Genomic DNA, 25385 nt, shown 5'->3' on the forward strand with positions numbered 1-25385 from the left:
CCGTTCTTTGAATACTGAATGAAAGAAACACCACTTAACAAGTAGTATTTGGAAGTTTTTTTGGCTTGTCTAACATTGTTACCCACGTACTATGGAAATGAAGTTATTCTCCACAGTTGAATACACTTTGCATCTTCAAAACAACGAATTCGAGTAGCAGTTCTTTTACTGCAGAACTCATGAACTTCTGGAATGTTCAGCTGACCCACCTGTATATCTGCGAAAGTATGTGTGTTCTGATTCGATGCAGCAGGAAGCGAAAAAGTACACTTCTTGTCCTCCACCTCACCGAAGAATGAACTGGTGCGTTTCTCCATGCTACTCTATGCTGTGCAAACCTCTTCATCTGCATAATTACCACAATCTAAACCCATTTAAACCTGTTTACTGTACTCATGCCTTTGTTTCCCTCTACAGTCTCTACACCCCCCCCCCCCCTCCTCTCCATTTCCTTCAATAACCAAACTCACAATTTCTTGATGCCTCGGGATGTATCCTATCAGGCGATCCCTTCTTGTAGTCAAATTATCCTATAAATTTCTGTTCCCCTCCAGTCAGATATAGTACATCATTTGTTATTCGATCTACCTATTTAACCCTCTGCAGTCTTCTGTAGCACCCGATGTCAAAAGCAATCTTCTTATTGTCTGAACTCTCTCGTCCACGCCTCACTCCAGAAAAGTACCTTCAGAAAAGACTTCCAAACACTTAAATATATAGTAACCGTTAATAAATTCCCCTTTTTCAGAGATTCTTTTCTTGCTACTGGAGGTATATATTTTGTATCTTACCTACTTCAAACATCAGTCATTTTGCTGTCATCTATTAGATTTCGTGTCATTTCTTAACGTAATTCACTCACTATTGCCTGATTTAATTCGACTACCTACCATCACCCTTCCTTTACTTTTGTTGCTATTCATCTTATAGTCTCCAGCTCTTCTTTCCCACTCCTTCGCCGCCTGTGACAAGATTACTATGTCATCTGCAATTCAGCAAGTCTTTATTCATTCTCCCATTCCAAATTTCTCGTTGGTTTCCTTCAAAGCTTACTCAATGTGCAGATTCAATAACACTGGGGATATGCTACAGCCCTGCGTATTCCGTTCTTACTGTTGCTACACTTTCAAAATTTACGACCGATGCTGCCGTTCCCCCCGTCTTGGATCGCAGAGTGAAAAGTTCTACAACCACAAGTGGAAAGTGACAAACTGCGGACTCAGATATTACAAGAAGTTTGTATCTTTCTTATCTTGCATCAAAGTACACTTCATTGAGTACGATTGTGGCATCCCTGAAGACTAGATACCTACAAAATCACTGCCTGTGAACGAATGTTCCACTTCAAAAACTCACCTATAAACGAAATGTCGAACTGCCGAATTCTATATGACTGACTCAACTCCGAACAGGCCTTGGATGGCCCAACGGTACCGACCGGCCGCCGTTTCATCTTCAGCCCAAAAGCGTCACTGGATGCGGATACGGAGGGGCATGTGGTCAGCACACCGCTCTCCCGGTCGTGTGTCAGTTAATGAATTAAGAATGGCATAATAAACAACAATACAGTGGTGGTGTGTTCATTTAAAAAGATGTGGAAGTTACTTTTATAGGGATATCGTACGCATCAGAAATATTAAAAATATGTAGATATCCGTTTCTGGGTGCTGACATCGAAATTAAGGTCCTTAAACTTGCAACTTCGGAAAGTATGCAGTCTAACCGAAACTGTCCAGACACTCAAGTAATGCGGAAATAATCACTAGACTTCACGAGAGGCGGACCTGCCAGTACAAAAACAAGCACGGAGCATTCTGTTGACAATCAAAGAGCGGTAACAGCAGAATAGAGCAGACAGAAGAGTTCAGTGACTTTGAACGTGGACTGGTCACTGGATGTCACCTGTGTTCAAAATGGTTCAAATGGCTCTGAGCGCTAAGGGACTTATCATCTCAGGTCATCAGTCCCCTACACTTAGAACTACTTAAACCTAACTAACCTGAGGACATCACACACATCCATGCCCGAGGCAGGATTCGAACCTGCGACCGTAGCGGTCGCACGGTTCCGGACTGAAGCGCCTAGAACAGCTCCGCCACAGCTGCCGTCGTTACTTGTGTAACAGACCCATGAGAGACTTTTCAACTCTTCTATAGCTGCCCAAGTCTTGTGTTGGTGATGTGACTTTTGAAGCGGAAATGCGAAGGAACAACCACAGCTAAACCGGGAACCTGTAGACCTCGTGTACTGATGGACAGGGACCGTCCAACATTGCGGTGAGTGGTTATAAACAATCGTATGAAATCAGAGAAAGGAACCACTCTCGAGTTCCAAAGTGGTGCCAGCAGCTCTGCTAGCACATGGACTGTACGTAGTCAGTTAAAAAACTTTGGGGTACAATGGTCGCTGATGATGATTGGTTTGTGGGGCACTCCACTGTTGGGTCATCAGCGCCCGTACAAAGTCCCAACTTTTACGCAGTCCAATTTTTTTTCACAGTCCAATCTAGCCATTGTCACGAATGATGATGATGAAATGATGAGGACAGCACACACACCCAGGCAGAGAAAATCCCCAACCCGGCTGGGAATCGAATCTGGGCAGCAATGCTAGCCACTAGACCACGAGCTGCTGACTGCAATGGTCGAGTAGCTCCTTTTGAGCCACCCATTCCTGGGTCAGACCGATGGAAAGGTTTGGTTTTGGCGAATGCTTGGAGAAAATCACCTAAAATCACGTGCACTTAAAATCACGTGAAATGCCAGCAGGAGTAGGTGATGTCACCGTATGGGGATGTCTTTCACGCTTAAAACACTTAATGCAGGAGGACATGAACACAATTTTTAACATGGTGTACTGCATATAGTACAGCGAAAGTTCGGAAACGATGGCTGTACCATCAACACGCGTAAGACGATATCTCTCAGGTTGTGAACTGTAACATTCTTGAAATGGACTAGCCTGCCCATAGACCCGAAGTGAACCAAATGGAACATCTTTGGGATGAGCTAGAAAGTCGACTTGGCTCCAAGACGCCAGCGTCCCACATAACCACTACCTTCTCTGGTTTCAGATCTGGAGGAAGACTGGGCTGCCATTCCTCCACACACATTCAGGTACATAATTGGAAGTGTCTCCAGCAGAGTTCGAGCAGTCATAAAGGCAAAGGATTGACACACCTCATACAATGTTTAATGATAGGTGTCCAGATACTTTTGGAGAGAGAGTGTGAACTGGTGAAGTAAAAACGCTGTTGGGGTAGTAGACAGATTTTGTTACTAAGTTTCTCGAACAATGTTGCTATGGCAAATACTAACTACAACTCTCGTGACTGTTACGCCACTACACGCGTCTTCCACCTGGAAACACTGAGAAATTGGTCATTTGCTGGGATACGTGGTCGGTAATTTTACATCACCATATGGCCAGCACAAGCTGACGATCAGGAAGGAAAGAGCAGACAAAAGCTTTGGCCTGTAGCAAACACGCGAGAACTGTATCAGCTTAGTGAAGGCGGAGCCCTTCCCCCTTTCCCCCCACCCCGCCAGCCACGACCTCTCCCCTTCCCCCACCCACCCTCATTACACGTGTTGTCTCGTACTTCGATCCGCGAGCTTTCAGTTGATATGGCGAAGTCACGCTAGCTCTGAACATTCCGGCAGCCGTATTTCTGTATTCCGTACATGGCTCAATGAACTCCCGAGCTGTCAAACGCCCGATGACGTGCCTATGCTATACAAGCCATTGGCAGTCATCTCCACATTTACTAGAAGCCGAACGAATGTGTTTGTTCAAAATGTAACCGTACGTAAATGTCGAAAAGTGTTAGGTGAAGAGGAGATGTCCACGGAATTTCACGATGTTTCAGCGAAAGCGCCCTCTAAAACGATGCCGTTACACAGCTATGGCGGCGGCAAGATGACGGACCACTAAAATTTCGTGCAGCTTCCATTACGGTTTTCTATCTGGCCAGGTAACGTTTCAGACAACTACAGTTGTAGAACACTTTAATCGAATTCTCATTACACACTACATCTATCGAAGGCAACAAGGTAACAGTGCTCCTGTTAGACCATACCATTTTTTGTGGAAGCTACGTTTTTTAACAAACATGTAGCAAGACTCAAGAAAGTAACCTTACTTAAGGCAGTAGCTATTCACACGAAGAAACGCTGAAGATGCTAACTGAGAAGTGCTGGAAGTCTTAGTCTAAACATCCCCATGTATGAGTAAATATTTCTTCAGTTCTTCCTAAACTTCATAAGCAACAATACTCGTTTGGCACAGATGTTACTACGGTATTTGAATCCAGCTCGTCCCGAATAATACTTCACCACCTCGCTCGATGGGATGACTGTGGGAATGAAAAAGATAGATAGATAGGGGAGGGGGGAGGGAGGCAGGGGGGAGGGGGGAGGAAGGGAGAGAGAGAGAGAGAGAGAGAGAGAGAGAGAGAGAGAGAGAGAGAGAGAGAGAGATGAAGAAAACGTAATTACATTAGCATACAAGCTTTCTGAGTGGGTTAATGGCTAGCAATATAGTGGAGTGGAAAAAAAAGTCTTGACCATTAACTGTTCCATTGCAGTGGAGGAATCTTACTTGCGCAGTCGACAATCAAGAATCAAAGGAGTTAGGCACAAGAATGCTGATTTGGATACTGCAGCGTTTACTAGGCATGGTGCTGCTCAGATATTGGTGTTGCTTTGCTTTCTTCCAATACTGAAAGATAATCAGCACAATAGTAATAAACTATTTAGCATGGCGGCTGTGAACTTTACTGTACCTTCGCATTTGGTTCAAACACAATGATATTGTTAGTGAAGAGAAGAAGCAAATACCACAATGAATACGAAAAAAAACATTAATGAACACCAAAGCGCTATATTATCAGCTGATACGTTACCGAACGAGCTGTAAATCACAGAAGAAAGTAACAAAAATTGAGATGAAAGTCGGTAATAATACGCCACTTACCAAAAGATGATTTGTACGGAAGACTTTTCCAGTTGCTTTCTGAAATTTAAAACTTATTACGCTATAGAAAGTGTTAACAAAAATTGCCTACATTCATTGCTTCTCTTTCAAGCTAATCTAATAAATTAATCTACAGAACTTGAACGTAACACTGTAAGCAGACTTTTGGGTGCAGCATCCGCTGTGAGAAAAATGTATGAAAAATGACAACTAGCATCATAGTATTGCGAATAAACGTGACCTAATGACATTAAGGTAATCGCCATTAACGCGAGGGAATTTTGTGAATTAATCTGTCGTGTACAGAGCAGTAAGTGTGTACAATAGCACTCTCGAGCATTACGCACATAGCGACACTGTCTTACCTGTGTTCGCTAAAACGTCGCGGTCGGCGAGCACAGCGGCGTAGCTTTTCTGGTGGTGTGCGGGCGCGGGACAAAGTGGGCGAAGCCCTAGGAGGGCAAGGGGCTGGGCTGGGGCAGCCCTGCACGGCTTTTCGGGACGGCCGGCTCGCTCCGCCTGAGGATCTGCGCATGCGCAGTTCGCTACCTGCAGTCACGTGCGCCCGCGGCGCAGGCGGAAACGCTAGCGTGACGCGCCAAGTAAGTTCGGAAGTAGCCTCAAGCTCTATTCTCACGGACTGGGTTAATTCACCCCCCAGTGGAACTACTGTGCGGTGGTGGTATATTCGCTCAAGTCACAGCACCGGTTGTCCGAGGGTTGCAAAAGAACAGTATGTAGATTTTTAGTTACACGGTTGCTTTCGGTAGCAACAGCAGATCCCAAATATTAATTTTGAAACTCCAGCTATGCATGCCGGGGTCAAACTTATGCTGTAAGTTTCATTTTCTTTGTCGAGCATGCTTCGTATGACGCGCAGGACCATTTGCTGTCAGTAGACAATATTTAATATTGAGTGGAATTTAGTAGAAGATGACGTGCAACACTCTCTCTCTCTCTCTCTCTCTCTCTCTCTCTCTCTCTCTCTCTCTCTCTCTCGCTCGCCCTCGCCATTTGTCATTCTTTGAACAGGAACTTCTACGGGCGCTTCGGTGTATACACAGGGTGTTTCAAATAGATTCATCCAACTGCAAAAGCCTCATCTTCATGAATGAGGATAGAAAATTTAAGTACATTTTAACTCATGCATATTTTTTAATGCTTGGTATCAGTCAGGAAAGAAGATTCAGTAGCGCGAGACAGGAAGAGAGTACCGTTCATTTATTTATTTTAAGTGCCTGAGAGAAGGGTCGGGTGCAAAGTGGGCATGTGTCGTCTTCCGAGGCCTGGCCTCAATGTCCTGTTCCCGCCTTCCGAGCGTCAAGGAAAGGAAAGGGGTTCGACAGGATCTAGAGAACTTTATTGGATCAAATTCACTTATAAGTGTACATATATATATATATATATATATATATATATATCCCACGTATTTAGTTTTATAAACACACACTTTATATATATATATATATATGGTGCTACTAAAAGGTACGGCCAAACTTTCAGGAAACATTATCACACACACAAATAAAGAAAAGATGTTATGTGGACATGTGTCTGGAAACGCTTACTTTCCATGTTAGAGCTCATTTCAGTTTCGTCAGTATGTACTGTACTTCCTCGATTCTGATGATCAAATTGTAAATTTTCACAATCAACATGTGTGGGCTGACGAGAATCCGCACGCAATTGTGCAATCACGTCATCAACACAGATTTTCTGTGAACGTTTGGGCAGGCATTGTTAGTGTTGTCTTGATTGGGCCCCATGTTCTTCCACCTACGCTCAATGGAGCACGTTATCATTATTTCATACGGGATACTCTACCTGTGCTGCTAGAACATGTACCTTTACATCGACACAACATGTGCTTCATGCACATCGTACGCTTCTCAACAACATATTCGGTGACGGATGGATTGGTAGAGGCGGACCAATTCCATGGCCTCCACGCTCTCCTGACCTCAACCCTCTTGACGTTCATTTACGGGGGCATTTGAAAGCTGTTGTCTACACAACCCCGGTACCAAATGTAGAGACTCTTCGTGCTCGTATTGTGGACGGCTGTGATACAATACGCCATTGTCCAGGGCTGCATCAGCGCATCAGGGATTCCGTGCGACGGAGGGTGGATGCATGTATCCTCGCTAACGGAGGACATTTTGAACATTTCCTGTAACAAAGTGTTTGAAGTCACGCTGGTACGTTCTGTTGCTGTGTGTTTCCATTCCATGATTAATGTGATTTGAAGAGAAGTAATAAAATGAGCTCTAACATGGAGAGTAAGCGTTTCCGGACACATGTCCACATAACATATTTATTTTTTTGTGTGAGGAATGTTTCCTGAAAGTTTGGCCGTACCTTTTTGTAACACCCTATATATATATATATATAACGGGATCCTACTACCGCTACCAGAAGCTTCCGAGTCGTCTTCGCGCAATGAATGTAAGGGGGAGTCCCTCTAAAACGTTTGCTTCTGAGGATCAATCGTGTTTCGTGAATCATTTTTATGTGTGCCTTCTAGTATTCGGAACACCCCAATGGACAGGAGGATCCTCGAATAATGCGCCTAAATAGTTTGATAGTCGTGTGCGGTACAGTGCACGGTGGTGGAACGCCACCTGAGTCGTATCCCAAGTCCAGAGCGTTTTCGGGAGTGGCTTGCAAAGTGTAATATAGCACCATGCCCTTCAGTCAGTTGACAGCGTTCGTTCTTGCGCTGTAACGTAAGTCGCATCGACACTAAATGTTTAACTTGCAAATGGTGCCAAGTTGCCTCTCAAGTAGCGCATGCGCAACGCCAGCTGACTACACGAGACATGTGCCGGCGGGGTCGTAAGTACGTGAGCTCAGAGAATTGTTAGTTTTCACATGAGACGGCCAGAAGACTCAGCGCCGAAATATCGTGACAGGAAGTTGGACCAATCTGTACACCAGGAAAGTTTTAATTTCATATCTTTTGTACGTTTGTCGTGCGAGCGGTGGAGGGCACATCAAAAGCCAAATGAACTTTAAACGTTATGGTGAAATGTACCCCAAGTTCTATAAGCATGCATGCCGTACATACATCCTCTTAAAATCGGATCTGTTTAAAAATAAAATGTTTGTAGTTTATACTCAAGTTAATATAGTTTCTATCTTCATTCATCGAGACTCTAGAAGAGTCTTATGAAACCGTATAAATCATCTTGAAAATATTGTACTTTGCAATTTTTTCCTTTTAGCATTCGAACTGTTTCAGTGTGCGTATGGATAGTACAGTTACTACTTTAAAAACAAAAAATGGTGTACAGAAAGTACTATTAGGCTAACTCCTTCTTTCGAGAAGATGACGCAACTGAAAATGAGTACACCAAAAGTGTCCAGTCTGATGTTGAATCTTCGAACTTAGGTGAAGAGGAGATGTCCACGGAATTTCACGATGTTTCAGCGAAAGCGCCCTCTAAAATGATACCGTTACACAGCTATGGCGGCGGCAAGATGACGGACCACTAAAATTTCGTGCAGCTTCCATTACGGTTTTCTATCTGGCCAGGTACGTTTCAGACAACTACAGTTGTAGAACACTTTAATCGAATTCTCATTACACACTACATCTATCGAAGGCAACAAGGTAACAGAGCTCGTCTTTTGGAAAACAAAAAGCGCGTTCGAGTGCGTTATCCAAGGAAGAAACGATCATGGCTGTACAAAATTTCCTCTTAAGACAGTCGTCTTCCTGCTGATATTATTATACGTCATACTCCATCAGTAACAACGCAAACAATATCACATCTGAAAAGGAAGCATGGCACTTCTTGATAGCTCGGTCTACATAATGTAGATGCAGATACGACTGCGGACATCGTTGCCTTCACCAGCCACACCGAACGTTATAAGATGCAGCGAACCAGGTTGTCACAATCAATGCTAACGGGTGCAAAGTCTGTGAAAATAAATAACTGTTTTAGACGGGAATACTATTACAACTTATTTATTATTGCTGTGATTTAGTTGTTACATATAATTCTGTGTATGTTCGCATTACAGTCACTTTACATTTAGCTTATTTGCATAAAACAATTATGGATCGTCGTGACTGGTGTACGCTTTGTGAGATAGTTTGCAAGGTACACAGCGTTACTTCTGGCGTCACGTTTCCACATCGATGATAAAAATTCATACTGCTGGTCACAACAGGACGCCATGTTCCTTGTAGAAACGATGTCATCTCCCCCTCCACTCGCGCTCCGTAGCTACGCTCGAACAGTATATAGAGTACACAGGGTGGTTATAATTAAACTTCCACTACTTGCTCCATTGAAGACGGAAAACTACAGGGTGATTCAAAAAGAAGACCACAACTTTAAAAATGTGTATTTAATGAAGGAAACATAATATAACCTTCTGTTATACATCATTACAAAGCGTATTTAAAAAGGTTTTTTTTTCACTCAAAAACAAGTTCAGAGATGTTCAATATGGCCCCCTCCAGACACACGAGCAATATCAACCCGATACTCCAACTCGTTCCACACTCTCTGTAGCATATCAGGCGTAACAGTTTGGATAGCTGCTGTTATTTCTCGTTTCAAATCATCAATGGTGGCTGGGAGAGGTGGCCGAAACACCATATCCTTAACATACCCCCATAAGAAAAAATCGCAGGGGGTAAGATCAGGGCTTCTTGGAGGCCAGTGATGAAGTGCTCTGTCAGGGGCTGCCTGGCGGCCGATCCATCGCCTCGGGTAGTTGACGTTCAGGTAGTTACGGACAGATAAGTGCCAATGTGGTGGCGCTCCATCCTGCTGAAATATGAATTGTTGTGCTTCTTGTTCGAGCTGAGGGAACAGCCAATTCTCTAACATCTCCAGATACTGTAGTCCAGTTACAGTAGCACCTTCGAAGAAAAAGGGACCAAAAACTTTATTGGCTGAATTGGCGAACAAATGTACAACTAAATGAAACTTTATAGCTCCCATAATTCGCCGACAGATAGTGCTTAGCTCTGCCTTTTGTCGTTGCAGAGTTTTAAATTCCTAAAGTTGTGGTATTCTTTTTGAATCACCCTGTATTTACAGTATGGGTGCACAACTTTATAGGAATGATGTTCAGACTACGCCGCAGGATTTGCGTGTTAGTAGTTTTAGTGTCATGACTTCCCGTTAGGCGCCCTTACTGGTACGGCAACGTATGGTTGATAGGCATCTGTGTGCGTTACAGTTGCAGGCAGTCAACGTGGATTTGGACAAGGCAAACGGAGCTTTACTCGCAAAGCTGTTTTATTTAAACAATAACAATGGTTCTGAAACTTCCTGGCAGATTAAAACTGTGTGCCGGACTGAGACTCGAACTCGGGACTTTTGCCTTTCGCGGGCAAGTGCTCTACCCGAGTCCCAAGTTCGAGTCTCGGTCCAGCACACAGGTTTAATCTGCCAGGAAGTTTCGTATCAGCGCACACTCCGCCGCAGAGTGAAAATCTCATTCTAATAACAATGGTTCTGCTGCTCTTCGCGAGTATCGAAGCATTAAAGAAAAACTGAGAGGTCCTCTTTCTGCAGGAGATTTGACGTACGTAATTCAGAAGTTCGAATTAACTGGCGATTTGGAAATTGCTCCTGGGAGAGACTGTCAACTGGGCCACAAATTGAATCGCAAATTGTTGAAACAAAAAAGTCAAAATTTTCAATTTTCGTTTTTTCACTGAATAGTACATTTAAGAGTATATCCTATCGCTTGGTGTTGAATAAGTCATGCTCATACAAATTGTAGAAAAGGTGGTAATCTTTACGCTGTTAGTTGTTGAAAGCAACTAAGTCACCGACTTTTTTCTTTTCGACAGAGGCTGTTGTTGATGAAATTATCCACTTCCTTTGTTGTGGCAGTAACAGTCACTGTTAATGCTCATTGAGCGACAGTTGGTTGTATTACTACGCCTCTAAAAAGGGAGAATAGTAGTGCAGATTATGATAGGAAAAAGGTAAAGACAGCTCGTACCAAAGGACTGCCTTATCGAAATTACAGAGGAGTTTATGTTCCGGGGAAAGTAGTTAGAGAATCTTGCAGGTAAATATCGATCTCTCTTGGAACAACCGTAGGAAACTGTGTAGACGTAATATTACAGCAATATTAATCTTGTATTATTAATTTCCTTTCAGCTGCACATTGAAATGTTATGCCTCCATTGACGTAATTCAACGTAATAATATTTTGGCAAGATTTCTTTATCTTCCTACAGAAGATGCCCAGGACTTACATCTGCAGCGCCTTATTGAAGCAAAGCAATAAAGCAGAGGCGTCCTCGCGAATCTGATCCAGAATGCTGAGGGATGCAACCTTTGTTTACCATATAATGCTTGGAAGTGAAAGCAAACTGGTTTGCAAGAAAGCTTTCCTTAATATACATGTAATGACCAATTCGCACGTGTTTCGAATCTATATATCGATGGATTAGAAAGACATACTTTTCACTTAAGAAAAAGACATGGGCCCATCCTTTCAGGATTAATGAACAACATTCCAATGGCTTACCTAACATAGCAAGTACCTATTTCCAGAATGAAGATGGAAGATGTGAAGAAAGTCATTGAATATGTGCCTGCTGCAAAGGGATCATTCTATTAAGAAGTGCTTTCTTGGCCAGTGACGGACTAAAATTATAGCTAATGTACAGTTAATCATTATTGCTGTTAAAAAAAATCAGTTTCTTCTATTTTGTCAGACAATTCTAATGTATTTTGAAGTGTTCATACAATTAAATCCTAAAAAATCAAAAATATGTTTGTAAATTGTTGAAACCAAATTAGCCAAAAAACTTTGAAATCATTAAATATCGAAATGATATACTCTAAGTTAATTATTTCTCTCTCAATAAGAGTAGAATGAAGTCAATTCCAGTTCTGAAAAATTCCAATAATGCAGCAGTAATACATAGGGCAGTATTCAGTTTCTCGTTTCTCCTGAAATGTGTAAAAAAATGACGTATTTGGTTTCAACAACTGATGATTCAATTGTTGAAGTTCCTGTTGCCATGACAGAGAATGCTGCATGCAATGTGCGGTCTTCAGGCAGTGCGCGAACTGTGTCACGACAGCAGGACATTCCATTGGTCTACCGTTCGGAAAGTTCTGCGAACAACTGGTGAAATGGCGTCCTTTAATGCGGTTCTAGGTTGTCGTGAATACAGATGGTCTCAGATTGAGCAACTTCTGTAACATGGAACGTACACTTGGTGCACAGTTAACAAATGTTGCCCTCTCAGATGGTAATTAAATCGTTTCTTTCAATGGTTTACTCGTTACCTCTCTCCCGCATGTCTCTACAAATGTTTCCACAACATTTCATTGCCCTACGAACACTTTTTTCATGGTTGCACTTCTCAAGTAACGAAAGTTTGATTATAACAACCACCATGTATATGTGACTAGTATAGCAACAACCTAAACGACATTACTTATCTGTTGCCACCTGCAAGAAGGCTGAGCTCCTTATACTGTTTGTCACGCAGTGCGGAACCATTGACTACAACCAGTTTAAAGGACAGCTAGCAGGAGAAGACGTTCAATTTCTTTTCCCTCGTCATAAACGATAGCGAGCACTGTGCTTCACTACGTTCTCAGTTTGTGTGCGCTGTCGCAGCTGCTGTCTGAACCGTTACTCTATCACTTGTAGTCCACTACAAATTTATTTGTCAGTTCCTTTTACAGTTAGACATGTACGTTTAAATTAATAAGGGTAGTGATCGTCAATGGACGTACAATAGTAATGATGATTAAACCATTAGACGAAGCACTACAAATCTGGTTTAATCCCACGTCATATTATTTTCCGCTACTGTCTTAACTGAAGTTACTCCATTGGACACGGCTATTACACTGATGTGAGAAATACAGTGGTAAGCTGAGACATAATGGCGGACTTCCGTAGGAATTGTTTTCTTTGGTTTTGTGACATGTCGAAAACAAGGTAGTGCGCAATCGGCATTCGGGGGCATGGGTTGAGTTGCAACACACTAAAATTGCCTTTTTTCTTACCAATGATTTGGTCATGCCGTAAGAACTGAATCTTACATGCAACAAAAAAAAAAAAAAAAAATTATACAGTTGTCACATAGTCACGAAAACGTTTCTAGCGACATAGGAAAATATTTGGTTTAATTCCATTCTTGGATCACAATGTTAATTTGTTATCAGGTTATTAGTTTCGGTCGGTAAAAACTGTCTTCAGGCCTGAGTAAACTTGTTGCATGGCAGGTATCGCACCATTACATGTGGTGGTGCATTCAAAATCATTAGCAACTTCGGCTTCGTCAGACAAATTTATGATATGTGAAAAGCACTGCTGAAGCGTACATACTCCACATGAAGAGAGAGACTTCCGTGTGTTTTTACTCGTGTCTGGAGACGGTCATTACCGAGAAAAATTAATAACTCCATTACAAATGAACATTGTGATCCAAGACTGGAATTATAATAGAGCGAAATATTTATAATATCGCAGAGTTTTGGTGATTATATGTGGCGTATGAGAATTCAGTAATGAATAAAAACTCTGCGGTCCAGATTCCACGTAAGAGCAAGTGCACCCCCTTGCCTCCACCCCCTCCCCCCCCCCCCCCCCCCCCTATCACCCTGTCGTGTTCCTACGTGTAGTATGTATTTTCTTTCTAGAGCAACGAACTCCCTGGAACTTTCACCTGTCGCTGCGATCACAGCACCTCGCCGGACCAGCTACACGGCAGAAACTTGTTATGAGGACAGTTGCGAACTCATATGTAGAGCGCGCGGGCGTTTCAGTCCCTCTAGATACCAACTTCGTCCTAACATGTAATGTAGCACTTTCTCCTGTGCTCACGTGCAGCATTTAACTCACAAGGGGAGGCCGCCAGTTGTGAAATTCGGATTCGATTCATACTGCGCTTAATAAAAGCTCATGGCCAGAGGTGTAATGTGGCAAAGCACCAAGATGCACTTCTCAGCTGTTGTCGAGAAAATCGACAGTTAAAAGAAACCGTTGCGGTGAAATACTCTCTACGATTAATGATTTTCTGCAGCGTCATAGCGCAGCGGTAAGCGCTGGGGTTCGTAATCCGAAGGTCGCCGGATCGGATCTCGCGCCATGCAATATTTTTTTTATTATTAGTTTTTTTGCAATTTTTATATATATAAAGTATTAATGAATTGCTTATGCATGTTGGTGAAGGCGGATCGCTCTCCAATTGTACCGCCTCCATTTTTCCGTTTGTTTAACAGGGTGTACCAAAGCTGTCCCGTCCGCACCGATTTTCGACGATGTTATAAGTTGCGCTAGGGACCGCATCTACCTTCTTCCGAAGTTAGCAGGCAACTACGCTGTTATGGGGCGGCTCGTTTCGGCCCATTCAACATCTGTCCTTCAAGTGTAACGAGCGAGTAACGGAGTTTATATTTCATACCTGCCACAGCAAGTTTGTGTTCGTGGGGTCTCTATTCAAATTCGAACGTTTGACTTACGCTATACGTATTCGTTTCTACGACTTCCGTTAACTATAAGTGGTTAACATTACGAAGACAATTAATAACATTTGTGAAATACAACTTTGTTTGCGGAAAACATAATGATGTTCGAAGTCGCCAGTTTTTCCACAACAAACGACTTTCAACAACTTATTATATGCATAATTGTTGCAACTGATTGCCGGGAATTATATATATATTTGAATTATAAAAACAAATACTAAAAAAAAAGGTTGCATCGCGCGAGATTCAATCTGGCGACCTTCGGATTACGAACCCGAGCGCTTACCGCTGCACCACCACGCTGTAGAAATTACTAATCGTAGAGAGTATTTCACCGCAACGGTTTCCTTTTAACTGTCGATTTTCTCGACAACGGCTGAGAAGTGCATCTTGGTGCTTTGCCACATTACACCTCTGGCCATGAGCTTTTATTATGCGCAGTATGAATCGAATCTGAATTTCACAATTGGCGGCCTCCCCTTGTCAGTTTAAATTGACTAACAGCACAGATTAAATTGTAGGGGATGGTCCGAACATGAACTCCTCAGTGTTTTGCTATAAATGCCCTATTCGATACGGTGTCACTTGTTTCTTCCAATGCCGAGAACTTCTCCATCTAGTCTGGATGGACCGAACGATCTATTTCTACACTACGGATTTATCGGGACATACATTCATGGGCAGTCTTCATCAAGTTACAGCTGCTCCGTTAAAGATATAGCCTGATTAGCCCAAACATTATGACCAATGTCCACCGCGAGGTTCAATGCCTCCTGGTGGTTTTGCGGGCACATGATGCAGTATGGAAAGACTGTAAGCGGAAGAGAGAGGAATGGGCAGCCATTACAGCGAAGACACGGGCCGCAAATGCGGAAACCCACTGATATAAGCGGCTTTGAAAGGGACACAATGTTGTGGCGCTGTGGCTAGAAACGAGAATATCAGGGACGGGGAAACCGGTCGCCTGTTGGCGTACTACTGTCGTGAGCACCTATGGAAAGTGGTTGGAGGATGGTGAAATAACGAGGAGGCCGTATGGCATTAGACGACCACGTCTCATCACAAAGCGTAGAGATCGGAGGCTGCCCCACTCCGTAATCCACGATACTCAGGGACCTGTGGCAGATCTGACGTTAGGGTAAAATGCTGGTGCAGGCACAGGTGTTTCGGAGCACACCGTTCGAAGGCCATTGTTCAACATGGAGCTCCGTATCACACGACCCCTAGATCCCTACACGTGTCCGTGTTGACCCAACGACATAGTGAGTTGCGATTGCAGTTGGCACACCATCACTGGGTTATCAATAGAAACGCGTCCCCTGTCGAATAATCACATTTCTTGTTACACCACATCGATGGTTGGGTCCTTATAGCCGTCATCCAGATTTGCTTGAAAGTGCACTGAGCCACAGACGCAAGCCGGTGAGAGCGGAATTATACTTTGGGGTACACTGAGTTGGGCTTCTATGGGACCTATGGTAGTACTCTAAGACACCATGACAGCAGTAATCTACGTTAACATTATTGTGGACCACCTGCACCTCTTCACGGCTGAAGTCTTCTCTGATGGCGAGGACACGTACCAGCAGGATAATTCTACGCGAAACAAGGCGAGAATAGTGCTGCAGTGGTTTGAGAAGCATGATAGCAAAATCACGTTGATGACTTAGTCGGCAAATGCCACTTAACTGTAGCCAGTGGAACACACATCAGGCGCCAGCTGCGTGTCCTCTGACAACCGTCCCGTTATTTTCCGGAGTTTGGTCACCTGTGAGTAGACATCTGTTTCCACAAACTTCTGGAAACCTACCAAGGACTTGTAGAATCCATGCCAGGCAGAAATGTTACTGTACTGTGTTTGAAAAGTGGACCAACACGCTATTAAACAGATGGTCATAATGATTTGGCTCGTCACGAGGACGAATGGAGCAGTTCCGGGTGTAGAATGACTGGAGCATCGTCACGCACTGTAGTGGTCATCTGAGTGACAGTCGAGCGGGGGGCAATAGGTGCGACAAGGTCTCAATTGATCGCGGCCGGATCGTGGGTACCCGACAAACGGGACCGTGCGAGCACTTGTCTCCTCACATTTTGCGTGTACAGAGCCCAGCAGAAAATTTGACCCTCCAGTTTAGCCGAGCGCGCTAACGCGCTGCTTCCTGGACTTGGGTAGGCGCGCCGGCCCCGGATCGAATCCGCCTGGCGGATTAACGACGAGGGCCGGTGTGCCAGCCAGCCTGGATGTAGTTTTTAGGCGGTTTTCCACATCCCCCTAGGTGAATACCGGGCTGGTCCCCACGTCCCGCCTGTTACACGGTTCTCATACATCTGAACACTTTCGCGCTGTTCCATGGATTACACTAGTCGCAGACAGTTGGGGTACACTAATTCCTTCCCCGGGGGGGGGGGGGGGGGGGGGGTACGGGGTGGTGGCAGGAAGGGCATCCGGCCACCCCTTCAACTAACATTGCCACATCCGATTAACCAAGCCGACCCTGCGTATCCGCGGGAAAAACGGCATAAGTAAAAGAAAGAAAAAAAGAGCCCAGCAGAAAAGCTCTTCCCTCTGTCAGATGCTGTGGTCGACAACGCTTCGTTGGCAACTGTCGGTGAGGAATATCGCATATTGTAATAGCGGATAGACTGGCCACGGTGGAGCAATTCACCCCCATTTCAGTGATGAACAACGAGTGATGGGTGCAGGGTTCGAACACGCCGATTTTTTTTAAGTTATTGACATGCAAGAGAGACAGAGAGAGAGAGCGCAAGTTATGTTCATGTAAAACAATTTTTGGTTTTGTTGTGGCACAATGTGCTCTACGCAGCCTGATAAATTCTTAGCAGAAGTGTGGTAGGTGATGGACGTATTCAACAGTGCTACTTTCACTTGTGATTGTATCTGTTAAATGAAGATATATTGTAAACTACAGTTTTTTTTAAGGTAAGACTGCAGCACTGCGCAACTAGTCGGAATGATTGTTAGCAAGTTAACTTGCTCAGAGCTGATACCAAGACTAGTCCTCTTCCCTCAATCATGCGTTAAGATATCAATCGATTAAGCTGTTTGATTTTTATAGAACTTCTCTGTTAACACTGTACCCTTTTCAAATCATTGTTCATTTTGTTAAGCATAACATTGTTCAGACCAATGATGTGTGTGGAGATCAGGCGAAATTTTACTCTGTCTTTTTGAATACACACTTCATTCTAAAGTAGTTGTCTTGGAATATCACTTCATAGGAATAGCTACTCTCCCCATTCCACTGCTTAAAGAAGGTTTATCATTACGCATTAACACATTGTACCATGTGGTATGCAACAGTTTGAATATTTATTTTGGAACACAACTCTAGCGTAGCCGCTGCCTGCTTACTGTTTGCTATTGTGCTTTCGAGAAGTGTGCAACAACGTTGTCAAGACCTAAGGTAACCAGAAATTTCAATTAGGGTCAGATAATTGTTTTACTTCAGTTGCGCATTTAATATAAAGCCAAGTTGTATTCAGACCAGTTATAGTTCAATTCAAGTTAGGTGCTGTTTAGTCAAAGATTAGCATACGAGTTTACGTTGGAGAACAGTTTGTTGGTGCATAGTTTTAGTAATACGTAGATTTTTTTTATGGACTGGGAGGTAAATTTGGGCTAAATTTCATACGGAAACAAATAGTGGGGAGGTTACGATATTTACATGGGGCCCCCATACGTCTGCTGACGTCCCTGACGACACAGAAGCCTAGTTCGTTCATATGGACACGTCTCGCCGAAAGGCGTACTGTGACTTTTACAATGTGATTCACCACCCCCATCAGTCTTGTTCAGAATGGTTTGAGGAATGCCCACGCAAACGAGGGCGTTTCTGAGCTCTGCCAACCCGACGTCACTCTTGATTACATCAGCGATGCCATCGACCCGGATATGCTCTTGTTTGGGTCAGCCCTGACCAACCTCCTTGGCTGTCGCCGGACTACGATGACTTCAGGGCATTCAACGGCATGGTCATCAATGTCCTTACTGGACAACACACACACACCTGACGGTTTGTACGACATGTGATGGCAGAGGCGAAATTGCTGCTTCCCCAGGAGCATATACCTTTCATGTTTTACAAACTGTCAGTCGTTCGGGAAAATGTATTTATGAAACAATTAAGTGTGACACTCCATTTTTTAGGTAAGTTTCTCTACGGTTGGTAGTTTATTACCGATGGCTTTATATAAGAGCTAAATTTCAGCAGTCCATGAAATTTTTCTTGCGAAGTGAGTCCAAATGCTTATAATCAGGTTGTGTATCTTCGAATAAAAATGATGGCGTCAGGAAAAAAATTAAGAGTGTGTTAGTGTCTCCATCCATTAGTGTCCACATCCATCGTAGTTGTGGGCGGATGAGAAGTGCGTATGGTTCAGGATGGTTCCACAAAACTTATGGTGTTTTGGTAGAGTGAATGCCGTTATGTACCATTCTCGTTATCACGGTAAATGGTTCAAATGGCTCTGAGCACTATGGGACTTAACATCTGAGGTCATCAGTCTCCTGGACTTAAGAACTATTTAAACCTAACCAACATCACACACATACATACACGAGGCAGGATTCGAACCGGCGACCGTAGCGGTCGCGCGGTTCCGGACTGAAGCGCCTAGAACCGCTCGGCCACAGCGGCCGGCGTAATCAGGGTAACAATTGGAGCTGTATGCTACTAGGTAGATGAGCAATTCATTTACTCTTCAGTATGAATGCTTCATGCATCATCACCCCACATCTGGCTTGACTTTAATTTTTCAATTGTGTTTACGGCGTTTGGTTTCGAAGTTCCGGCATGTGTGTTTGCAAACTAAATTGTGAGAATTCAGATTCACATATTATGCAGTCGATTATTGTTTTTAATGGCCATACATGTTTCGGTGCCTTTGTACAATCACCAGTGCATACTTTTATTCAGTCACAAACAAAAAATTTTCTGCCTTGGTCGCACTTTATTATGTCTGATTCCGCGTTTCGGCAATCGGCCATCCTCACATGAAAAAATTAAAGAAACAACTGAACATTTTAAGTCAAATAATACACGATCATGACTGAGTGCCGAAAAGTTTAGTCGGGAACAATAAAGTGCAACCAAGACAGAAGAAATTTGTGTGTAAGTACATGAAACATAGGCGCTGACGTCTAAAAAGACGTCCTATCTTCCACTATCACTTTCATTCGGGTCTTGTTCTCTATGATGTTAAGCGTCTGTAGGATCTTCTTTACCTTACTTTGCAGCTTGCTCTGGTTATTTCCGTGGTAGCTGTTAGCTGTGTGCTCGTCTGCTGAAGAAAGGCACACGAACACGGCACGTGCCTTTGATGAACCACATAAAAAGACCTGCATGTGTTACTCTGTGCATTTCTCCAACAGATGAGCACGCGTACGAAGACAGCTACCAGGAAACTAACAGTGGCAAGCTGTATAATGAAATCAAGAAGGTCCTACTGAACCTAGCACTGTAGAGTCGCGTTTCTCAATCTTTTCTCCTTTGTGGCACACCAAAACACATTTCAAACTTGCGCTATACCCCAACATATGCTAGTCTTCCTATACGTAAAAAAGCAAACAAAGTACATCCTTTTTGTTATTTTTATGAGTATATTCGAATATAATTGACAATTTCTTGCAAACCGGGCTACTCCAAGAATCAATTTGGCGATAAATTTTTATCTTCTAGATATTTTATCTCCGACGCATCAGAACACGTTAGAAGTCTTGCGACACGCCTGACATGTACCAGCGACACACCAATGTGTCGCGACACGGCGGCTGAGAAACGCTGCTCTAGACGACAAGACCTGAATAAAAAACCGGCTGATGCCAGACTGTTTCGGTATCGAAAAGAATAATTGCTTGCATAATAGCAGGACATCAGTCCACATGATTGTGCATACAGCGTTTATAGTAATTACGGGCACTCAGTCAACCCCATTTTCTCTCGTAGCCAGTGGAAAGGAGCGGCGGCGTTCGCGTGCAGACTGCACAATGGGGCGGTGTCCGCGTGTTACCGCTAGCGTGGGCAGAACAGGCTGACGTGTCACCGCACTGCGTGTTGTATAGCTAGCGCCTGCCGCCCACTGCTGTCTGGGTGGCGGCAGCGGTGAAGCCCACACTGCCACACACCACGCCCGGATCTGCAGTGACCACCACTCGCAACGCATCGGTTTTGCTCTGTCCCACATGGAGACTTCTAGCATTCTATATAGGTCGAGGAGACAGGGACAAAACAGTTGACTGCTCCTCAACAGGGCCCAGTTATTAACTCTCTAAAACTAAAAAAACTCCTCCCGAACAGGCCGTGAAGGCCCAACGGTACCGACCGGCCGCCGTGTCATCCTCAAACCATAGGCGCCACTGGATGCGGACATGGAGGAGAATGTGGTCAGCACACCGCTCTCCCGGCCGTATGTCAGTTTCCGAGACCGGAGCCGCTATTTCTCAATCTAGTAGCTCCTCAGTTTCGCCTCACAAGGGCTGAGTGCACCCCGCTTGCCAACAGCGCTCGGCAGACCGGATGGTCACCCATCTAAGTCCTATCCCAGCCCGACATCGCTTAACTTCGGTGATCTGACGGGAACCGGTGTCACCACTGCGGCAAGGCCGTTGGCGTTATTAACTCTCATCGATAAAATAATTGTTGGAACGTTTAAAATTTGTATTTCCATCAGTTATGTCATTATTATTATTTGACAAATATTTCGACTGTTTTTAGACTTACTTTCTAACTTCTTAGCTCGCTCTCGTCAATTCGAAGAATTTTAAGAGTTTTTGTTCTGCTCATTCTGAGATGTGGATGCAAATATGTTTACCGGCGTTACTTTCGGTGATTAAATAGTTTATTATGAGTTTATTTCGATAGCTTGCATCTTCTGTAGATATACTTGTGTGTGTCATCTGTAGCTTTCGCTGTTGTTCCCGTCCACATGCCGATGACGATTGTTTAATACGGAGCTTTTACAGAACCTTCCCCGTACCAACGACAAAAAAAGTTTTTGTAAATGCAATTGGCAGAATGAGTTTTACTCCTAGTGAAATTCTATATCAGCCGTAGATCATCATCATCATCATCATCATCATATCATCATCATCATCATCATCATCATCATCATCGGTTGGTGGCTGCGATCGAATCCAGAATCTTTAGACGAAGATGATACGAATTTACAACATTGTGGAACTTTAAAAAATTTAAGATCAATTCGAAAATGCTAGTTGCATGTACAACCGAGCACCCAGTTCAGTACCTACATACTGCCAACACCAGATTTCTGAACTGATACGAAATTAAATTTCGCCACTGATCTCTCTTTCTATATACAGAATGACCAAGCAGCCCTACAGATCTCTGTTACTTACGGTGTAAGTTCACCATTGTCAATCTTTCTTGATATGCCTTTTTCCCATAATTCTTCCTTCAAATGGTTCAAATGGCTCTAAGCACTATGGGACTTAACATCTGAGGTAATCAGCCCCGTAGAACTTAGAACTACTTAAACCTAACTAACCCAAGGACATCACACACATCCATGCCCGAGGCAGGATTCGAACCTGCGACCGTAGCGGTCGCGCGGTTCCAGACTGAAGCGCCTAGAACCGCTCGGCATAACTCGTCCTAAATGAATAGGATATGGGTGCTTTACACATATGTGGCAACGTATCTCGAATGCGAATTTTGGAACAGCGAGATGTAGAAAAGTAATCAAGCTCTTTTGAAGTTACATTGCACCAATTGATATCTGAACGCCCAGCTTGCGGGAATGCCGCAAAAGATCATCTCTAATGAAATACGTGCAACCTTTTAAAACAGCTCAGTTTCATTTGGAAACAAAAATAGTGCTACACAAAGAGAACTGCTTTAAACAAAATTTGTGAGCGTGACATTCAGACAAGACGGAGCGAAGTTTGCCTTGTAAATGAGGGATTGCACGTATTATCTCCGCCTGGGTATCTAACGTTCCGTGACGCCAAAATTCATTCGGACACGAACAGATCGGAGTGTGGCTCCCTTGCTTCTCCTGAGATTAAAATAGGAATCGTGGCTACCAGGTACTTCCAAGCCACTCTTAAAAGTGTACAGTGAGCTAATGCAAAGCCCTGTGCCAACGGGATGCGTCACGATACGAGAATTACAGGACTGCTAACTGTTCTCACCCAGACGTCGGCCTGCCTGTTGGAAGCAAGTATCTAGGTCCCACATATCATAATTATGTTATAAATATACAAGTTATAGTGATGAAAGGAACGATCCACGACCAGATGATATGGATGGCGGAAAGCCGGACGTTGTACAAGAGGAAACAAACTGGAAAACTACTGATATCACCGGAGACTCGAGTGAGATACTGGAAGGTGATATCTCCGTCGCTACACGACACTCGGTCGCTGTGTCGACTTTTTACAAAAACAAGGAGAAATTGCACAAAATGCAACATTTTCTCTGTCTGGATTGTCTGAAACACATCATACACTAGGTAGAGTACGCAAGAAAAATAATCTTGTTTGAGAATTCTGTGAAAATTGCGATGGCAAGTTATCGCTTTAGCAGTTACTCCATTAATTATGAGGCGTCTGACTTCTTGTAACAACGCATATCTTGTGACATTCATCATAGCTGAACAAGAAAGAGGTGAAGGAAGATGAGTCTTCACCGTACATCGCTCATTTTTAAGCGAATTATGACATGAAATGAAATGAAATTAAACTGACGTAAACTAAAAGCGGTGTGAAACTTTGCTTCTATAAGAATAGCGTGAAGTTTCTGGTGTGTACATACCTTCGACATGGGTAACATCGAATACCTGGAAACCATTTTTCAGATCGGGACTTTGAATTCGTTTAACATTGGTTTGACTACATGAAATCCGCTCCTACTGTGGTATGTTAGACGTAGTTTTCATTTAGTCTTCTCGCGTTCCCGTAAGTTAATTCTGCGCTGCTCCGTCATCCTCGCGACAAAATCAACACAGTGGCCTAGCGGTTCTAGGCGCTACAGTCTGGAGCCGCGCGACCGCTGCGGTCGCAGGTTCGAATCCTGCCTCGGGCATGGATGTGTGTGATGTCCTCAGGTTAGTTAGGTTTAAGTAGTTCTAAGCTCTAGGGGACTGATGACCTCAGAAGTTAAGTCCCATAGTGCTCAGAGCTATTTGAACCAAAATCAACACACAAGCAAGGCAACTCAAAGATCACAGGTTTATGGGACTCGAAATTGTGTGCATTGTCCTAACATGTATTTCTGGGATAGATATTCGACAACAGGTACATCTTTCATATTCTCAACAAGTAACAAAAGCCCATCAAGAGGGAAGGCTGTGAAGCCAGGTAACACCAGGTACGGAGAAGGAAGAGTCAAATTTGTGGGAAGGGTTCTAGGGAAATGCAATGCATCTCTAAAGGAAATAATACACAACAAGCTAATACGACCATGTACAGAGTATTGTTGCTGTGTTCGGAGTCCTCAAGCTACCACCACAGCGTATCTCGCTTAGGGATAATGAGAATAAGAGATTAGTGCACCTACTGTGGCGTATAAACATAGGCGATTGGAATATGACAAAATTCGATAGCATAGCTAAAATGTAACCTAGTATAGTCTATGTAGTTTTACCAGAAATACACATGATCAGCGTTTGCCACTTTCTTCTTTAGTTCCGTACTGCCATTTAAACCGAAGCTTACACTTTAGATCCACGTGAAGAAAGGCTGGTTTTCACATAGCATAGAGTACTGAGAAAACCATTTAAGTCAGTCAGATCGGGATGAGTCACCAACATGTTGGCTATTCTTGTACTGTCGACAACGAGAAGCGAGGTCAAAGGCGACGGTACACTAGATTTTATGAGGAATGAAGGAAACAAGGTGTGGAGGAAAGTTGTACCTTTGCCGAACTGTCTGTCGAGCCATACTGTTGACATGTTTTAGGGAAATCACGGGAAACTGACCGCTTCCATGTTTTGGTTATTTTCATTGCTGGCTATTGATGCGGGGGTTCCTAGTTCGATTTCCACAAATCATCTTAGATTTTATATATTGAGGGGTGGATGTCTAGCAGAGCTCCACCCGGTCGGGTGAAGTCCACTAGAAAGTATTTCAGCAACACAAGCAGCAACAACGTAATGTAAAGCGTCGAAGTAGTGGCGATTCTAAATGTTTGTTACAGGTTGGGAGCATCGCTACTTTTTCGTTTTCTGTAGAAAACTTTTAATTCAGAATCGGAAATTAAGGAAGACTGCCCCTCAAGTACGAGTCGTGTCTTCAGTTGCTACGGCACATAAAGCGGAATAAATCACACCTCTCCGGTAAGCTCACACTGAATACCAGAAGAGGGGAGGGAGGAGCTGCGAGAAAGGAGAAGGGGTGGGCGACGAAGATGTGAACGGAGATGGGAAAGGGGAGGAGAGGAGACAATGGAGATGCCTTGTAACAGAGACCAGATAGCAGTTGTTTACTTTAGGGAGCTCTCCCATTCTCAGGCAGATGGGTTCGGAACGTCCAATAGCTCACCCTAGAGACAGGGAGCATGCAGGTGAACACGGGAGCTAGGCCGCGACGCATGCTTCTCGGCCGATCGACCAATTTGGTGGCAGCCTACACACGTCCCGACCAACTGCACTCAGCGATTACAGCGCCACCCTCCTCTTGTGAATTGTTCGTTCTAAGTTCATTGTTTATGTTCTACGAGATACAGCTTGGTTTTACTCAGAAACAAAAAAGGAGGTTTGGGTTGCTTTGGCTGTTTCAAGAGGTAACGAAGTCAAGAAAAAGCTGAGAGAAAGCTGTGGGCAAAGAAATGGCAAATGCAAAGAATGAAATTGACCAATGCTCTGTTACTTAAGCAGTTGCGTGCCGATGATTTTCGTTATTATCTAAGAATGGATGAAACATGCATTTCGGCGCTGCTGAACATCGTCAAGCCA

At 43.7% G+C, this 25385-nt stretch overlaps 1 protein-coding gene and 1 pseudogene across 5 annotated transcripts in view; both read right to left on the bottom strand.

Moving 5' to 3' along the window:
- The window catches only part of LOC124790108 (rab11 family-interacting protein 4), a 965431-nt gene that overhangs the window by 117081 nt on the left and 822965 nt on the right, over positions 1-25385 (bottom strand). The window lies entirely within an intron of this gene.
- Positions 20963-21080, bottom strand: LOC124790640 (annotated as a pseudogene).

The sequence above is a fragment of the Schistocerca piceifrons genome, chromosome 3, assembly GCF_021461385.2.
Source record: "Schistocerca piceifrons isolate TAMUIC-IGC-003096 chromosome 3, iqSchPice1.1, whole genome shotgun sequence".
Classification (NCBI taxonomy): Eukaryota; Metazoa; Arthropoda; class Insecta; order Orthoptera; family Acrididae; genus Schistocerca; species Schistocerca piceifrons.